Here is a 6,070-nt window from a genome sequence, read left to right on the forward strand (position 1 = left end):
TTGCCCCCCAAGCCTTGGCCTTCTGCTCCTGAAGCTCGGCACGCCCCATCCTCGGCCTGACCGCCTTCAGCTCCTCTCGGTCGGCGAGCATGCTGGACATTAACATGTCAACCACATGAAGAGACTGGCATGAAAAGACAAAGTGTCAGCAAAGGTTGAGCATTCGCAAAGAAAATAGATAAGGAACGGAAGGGCCGCATTACTCACCCGCACACTCGCCGAGTAGACGTGATGGACGAAGTCGCCGAGGTTCTCTTCCATTAGAGCACGGTCTCACGAGAGCATGATGCTGCGCACGAGCTCGTGAGCAACGTCCTCGGACTCGAGGGCCGTGCCGTCCTTAGATGCATGACGCTGGCGCAGCAATTGCCCCCCACCAGATTCGGAAAGGATAGGCTTGACCCCTGCCGAAGCCAGAACCTCAGGGAAAGTCGTGGTCTTGGCACACGTCGGGGCCGCGGAGGAAATCGAAGCCCCAAGCTTGCTCCCGAACCCGAGATCCGATTCAGATAGTTGGGCAACAGCTCCGACCTCTGGGACATGATCGGCGGGTGCGACCGCCACTTGGTCAGAAGGATCTCCTCTAACCACTGATTGGGGCACCTCGACCTCTACCACGAGGCCCTGGCTCAATCCGGCACGAATAGGGGCGACGACCTCAAGCTCTCCCCGCTCAGCTTCAGAGCCAGAGGCAACTCTAGCTTTCATTGGCCTCCTTTCAGGTCGAACCCCTTCGGGGGCGGCCTTTTTCTTCCCGTATGTGGCCATCAGTGTCTCAGTGCTAAAGATCATCCCTGCAATGTCTAGTGACAAAAGATCTTATCAGAATCTAGCATGAGAAGGGTAAAGAAGAGGCTAAGCTATTCTTACCTTCGGGACGAGCTGGGCTCAGGCCAAAATTCACTAAAACCTCCTCGCTGAGTAGGTCAGGGAGCCGAGGAATTTCTCGCAGTCCGAGCAAACTATCTAAGACCCCCTGCTCGGACTGCAACAACCGCGGGAGTCTGTTACTCGCCGAAGCCAGCGAAAAGCTCCAGGTCAGATTAAATCCCTACAGTTGCTCGGAGAAAATAAAGAAAAAGTCATCCTTCCACCCATGGATGGAAGTAGGCATGCCCCCGAAAAGCTTGAGGCCTTCTTAAGGGAGAAGTACCACCACCCTTTGTCCACGAAGTTGCCTTTTAATATAAAGCAACTCTTTAAGACGTTCACCGAGAAGGATAGACTGTGTGCAAGGCAAAGGGCGAGGAAGCCAATAATCATTCTCCACGAGTTCGGGGCGAGCTGTGCAGGCACCAGGCCATAAGCCATCAGAAGCTCCCCACGAACCCGTGCAGAGGGAATCTTAGCCCTGCTCGGAGCGTCTCTACGTACACTTCGATCCAACTACTAGGCGGGTTGGTGACTCGCCCTCCGAGGTCCGGAAGTTCAAGGACAAACTCCAAAGGAATGAAGAATCGGGCTTGGACCGAGCTCAGATCTTCATCACTCATGAGCGAGCCGGTCCCATATGGGCTCGGGCCCGCCTCGAGCTCAGCCTCCCCCATGTCAGAAGAGGCCTGGGCTCGGAACGGACTTGCACCAAATATTAAGGCCCTCATGGGCGAATCCATTGCCTTGGTAACAAGATTACAAAGAGGGAGAAAATAAAAGACTCTTCGAGGGATCGAGAAAAGGATAAAATGCCTACCCAAAAGCTCGCCAAAGAAGACGATCGAGAAAAGAAGAAGAATGACTGCTGGCGGGTGAAAGTAATGCCCGATGCAGAGGTCAACGAAAAGCTCCCGGAACACCCAAAGGAAAGCTTGAACACCACGGCAATGGCGGCTGAGAGAAAAGAACCAGGAGCAGAAGAAGATCAAATAACAATCCTAGGGCCCTTCTCAGGTCTTATATAACCCAATACAATGGCTCTAATTGGATAGTTCGAGCGATCAGATGAGCCGGGGTCCGCCCCATGGCGGGCCTCAAAACGGCTTCAGCAAATCTTTCCGAATCGTGGCACTAAATGCTGGTCATTATGGAGGGTGTTCTGGAGATCAAAACGTTGATAGCTTGCCTCTCGCATTCCATCAAGCGAGACACTTAGGAGAAGGGAGCATTAATGGCCGGTTTCTCGCATTCCATCAGGCGGGATGCTTCAGGGGATGGGGTATTAATAGTCAACCCTTCTCGTTCCTTTCCAGCAACCCCTCCGAAAAGAATGCGCACGTGGAACACCGAAAAGTTTCTACGGCGGATCCTGCTTAGGAAAATACGGCGGCTCAAGCCACCTAAGCCCGATTCAGAGCTCCCAGCTATGAAATGCACCAAGGTATGTCTAGCTCGGTACGAACCTCTTCCTGAGCACTCGACTGAAGTGCTGGACGATCAATAGTTTGGCTACTTCCTTCGCCCGAGCTGAAGGGCAACTCGACCTCGGAAGTGGGGAGCAAATGATGGGGGACGAAATGGATCATCTAGCCCATAGCAAAAAGGCCGCCCAGTTTTGGCCCAATAAACGCCAATGCCGACCGGTTGAATCCTCAGTTCTGCCCAGAATCAGCGTGGCCTCGGACTCCGCCAAAAGCTCCATCAACCTCGGATATTCGCCGACTCGCCCGACCAAGTTCGGGGCATCTCCAATATTCGCCGACCCGCCCCAACCGAGCTTGAGGTGCCCATTTCAGTAGTACGCCCTGATCCTCGAGCTCGGGGTGCTCCACCGAGCACACCTCGGAACCCGGAGAGCCGAGCTATCCTCGGCACCCATTTAGCCGACCTTGCCAAACACATGATATGACCTCTCAATGGGTTTGAGCTCGCCAACAGCCGCACCCATGCCCTCCTACGTGGTCGTTAATTGCAATGCCACCACGCCACGCTTCGATAGCTGGCCCTCGACAGTCAAAGGACAATACCATGACTACTCCGGCCATACCCTGCTACGACTGTCAACACTTTGCCGTTCTCAAGAGTAGACAACACCACATACCACCGGCAGCTTTAGCTGCGCGCCATTCGACTTAGAGCCACCCCCTCTTATGATGAGGGCGGATAATGCCTCTGCCACTTGGGCCTCTCCATCGGGTCTATAAATAGCCCGGTCAAGTAACTTCTAAGGAACTTTTGGTTGGACCCATTTGATCGTCGGAGGGCCCTCATCGAAAATAGCGGTGAGGCTTTGTGCAGGTCCGTCGTTGCCGCCGCACAGGAGGTGGCCCCTCTCTTCATCCTCCAAACGACCAGCAACTCCCTCAACTCCTCCGGCGTGGTCACCTTCGGGCCAGATTTGAACCACAACATTTCTGGTGCTAGAGGAAGCGCCTGAGTTATGACCATGAGATTAATGAGTCAGGAAGCCCCAAACGCGTCGAGCGTCCTATTATATCTATAATAAAAATTAGGTTTTTAATGTCTCTTTAATGCTGAAGGACTTTTTTGGAAAAAAATAAAAACGGAGTGATTTCCAGCTCACGGAAAAGTAATTTTTCCATGTTTCTCATGGAAAAAACTTTTCCATGAAGCGTGAAAATCATATTCCCATGGGAATACAACTTTTCCGTCTCTTTTCTTTAAAAACTCCAACCAAACAAGAGGCAGAGAGGCTTGGGGTATGCCAGTACGGGGTGATGCTATGCAGAGGGTGTCGCGTAGGCTGGAGCTCACCAAGCGGCATCTTCATCGATGGAACCGGGAGGTAGTCGGCAATGTCTTCCAGAGATTAGAGGAGGTGGAGGCTCTGATAGTGGATTTCGGGAGGATCAGGGAGAGGAGCTTACGGAGGTAGATATAGCGGACTTACGGCGATCCCTAGCTACTCATCACTCATTGTTACGCCAGCAGGAGATCTTTTGGAGACAAAAGTTCAGAGTACAGTGGGTTAAGGATGGTGAGTGGAAATTTCAGATCCTTGCTCCTTGAGGGTTGGGGCAGGCCAGTGGGTGGAGGAGGAGGATGCAGTGAGACAGGTATTATTGGAGTTTTTCAGATCTAGGTGGACGGAGGATGGCGGACTTATGTCACAGGTCAGCTCCCCAGGCCGGCGGTCAGAATTGAGGAGACAGAGAATGCAGCTTTGATTCATCCAGTATCAGAGATGGAGGTGCAGGAGGCGGTATGGAGTCTTGTCGAAGATAAGGCCCCTGGATCGAACGGATTCCCATCCTTCTTATTTCGGAGGTACTGGTGTATTATTCAGAGGAGAGTGGTAGAGGCAGTACAGCTTTACTTCAGCCAGGGGGTGATGGCAGATGATTGGAAGGCCACTTATATCACATTGATACCAAAGCGTGAGGATGCTTCAGAGCCAAGTCACAATAGACCTATTAGTTTATGCACTACTATGTACAAGGTGGTGGCGAGGATCATAGTGGGAAGGATAAAGAATTTGTTACTGAGGGTCATCAGTCAGGAGCAAGGAGCTTTTGTGGGAGGGAGGAGTATTTTTGATAACATTTTGCTGGCTCGGAAGATGATGGGGGACCTACTGCGAGCCTCGAGGAGGCGATGCTTGATGCAGTGAAGTTGGACATGGAGCGTGCCTATGACCGAATTCGGTGGGACTTTCTTCGGCGAGCGCTCGAGAGCTTCGGATTCCACCAGCTTTGGATTGATTGGATACTAGGATGTGTGCAGGGGCCTAGCTTTTCCATTTTGGTCAATGGCACGCCATCGCCATTCTTTCAAGCCACATGGGGCTTCGTCAGAGATGTCCTCTTTTTCTGTATCTATTTATCATTTGCTCTGATGTACTCTCGCATGCTTTACATGTTGCTTGTGGGAACCGGAAGTTGGCAGCTTATAGTCCAACCCCTAGCGCCCGCCCTATTTCTCACTTACTTTTTGCAGACGACTGCCTATTGCTCGCCAGGGTGAGGGTAACGGACACGAGAGCCCTTCAGGGTGTTTTGACATAGTACTGTGAGATGTCCGGGCAGAGAGTCAACCTCCAAAAATCAGCTATATACTTCAGTCCGCGCACGGAGCGGAGGGTGCGACGGGATGTCAGGGCGATTCTGGGGATGCAGGAGGAGGAGGGGGCATTGGTTTACCTACGGGTTCCCCTTACAGGGAGGAGACTGCGGGCCTTCCGACCCGCGGGAGTATACAATGAAAACTTCCGGACACTCATGCCCGATCGTGAGACTCGGTCACCGCTACGGGAATGACGAATCTTCCTCTCCAACTTTCTTCAAAGCGGGAGCCGGTTCAAGTCAGTATTGTCGGGCGACTCAATAAAAGAATTTATTTGAGACTTTGGAAATGAAACTTCCATTCAACTATAGTCGAGAGGAAAGAGTGTTCTATCTTGTTGGAAAGAGTGCGGAGTAGACTAGAGGGGTGGAGAGCATCATCACTCTCCATGATGGGCAGATTGACGCTGATCAGGACAGTTCTATGTTTTATACTCATTTATCTGATGGCACATACTGTTGTGCTGAAGACGGTGCTGGAGGGGATTGAGTGGCTCATGAGGAGTTTCCTCTAGGGCTCCCATGGAGGGGGTTATGGAGTATATTTGGTGGCCTGGGAGAGAGTATGTTTGCCTCTGCGGGAGGGCAGGTTAGGGGTGCAATCACTTTTGATGCAGCGCGAGGCTCTTCTAGCATGGCGGGCAGTGCAGGTTGTTTTGGAGTCGCATGGATTTTGGAGTCAGGTCATGACGACTAGATATGGTCGAGCTGGATTCACCGCGCAGGCGGTAGGCAGCCGGAGGTGTTTCTTTATGTGGTGAGAGATTAAGAGGTACTTGCCGATAGCATTGGCGCATTCCAGATGGTTGATCGGCAACGGACGGAGCATTAATGTGATGGAGGACCCGTGGGTGGATGCGCTCCCACTAAGACTATAGCCGACGATGATTAATGGTGCGGAGGCAGAAGGGCTCCAGGTTTCTGACCTTCTCAGGCCGGAGGCGGCGGAGTGGGATGGAGACAAACCGGGCCAGTTGTTTGGAGAGCATTTGGCAGAGTGGGTGCGGGCGCTCCCTATTCCGAGAGCTGCAGGTCTAGATGTTAAGGTTTAGAGCAGTACTTAGAGAGCTAGTGTCGAGGTCGGTGATGTTTTCCGGGCTATTCAGCAAAGATCA

This window comes from Phoenix dactylifera, chromosome 1, assembly GCF_051530095.1.
Source record: "Phoenix dactylifera cultivar Ajwa chromosome 1, Ajwa_hap1_PhDact_Kaust_v1.1, whole genome shotgun sequence".
NCBI lineage: Eukaryota > Viridiplantae > Streptophyta > Magnoliopsida > Arecales > Arecaceae > Phoenix > Phoenix dactylifera.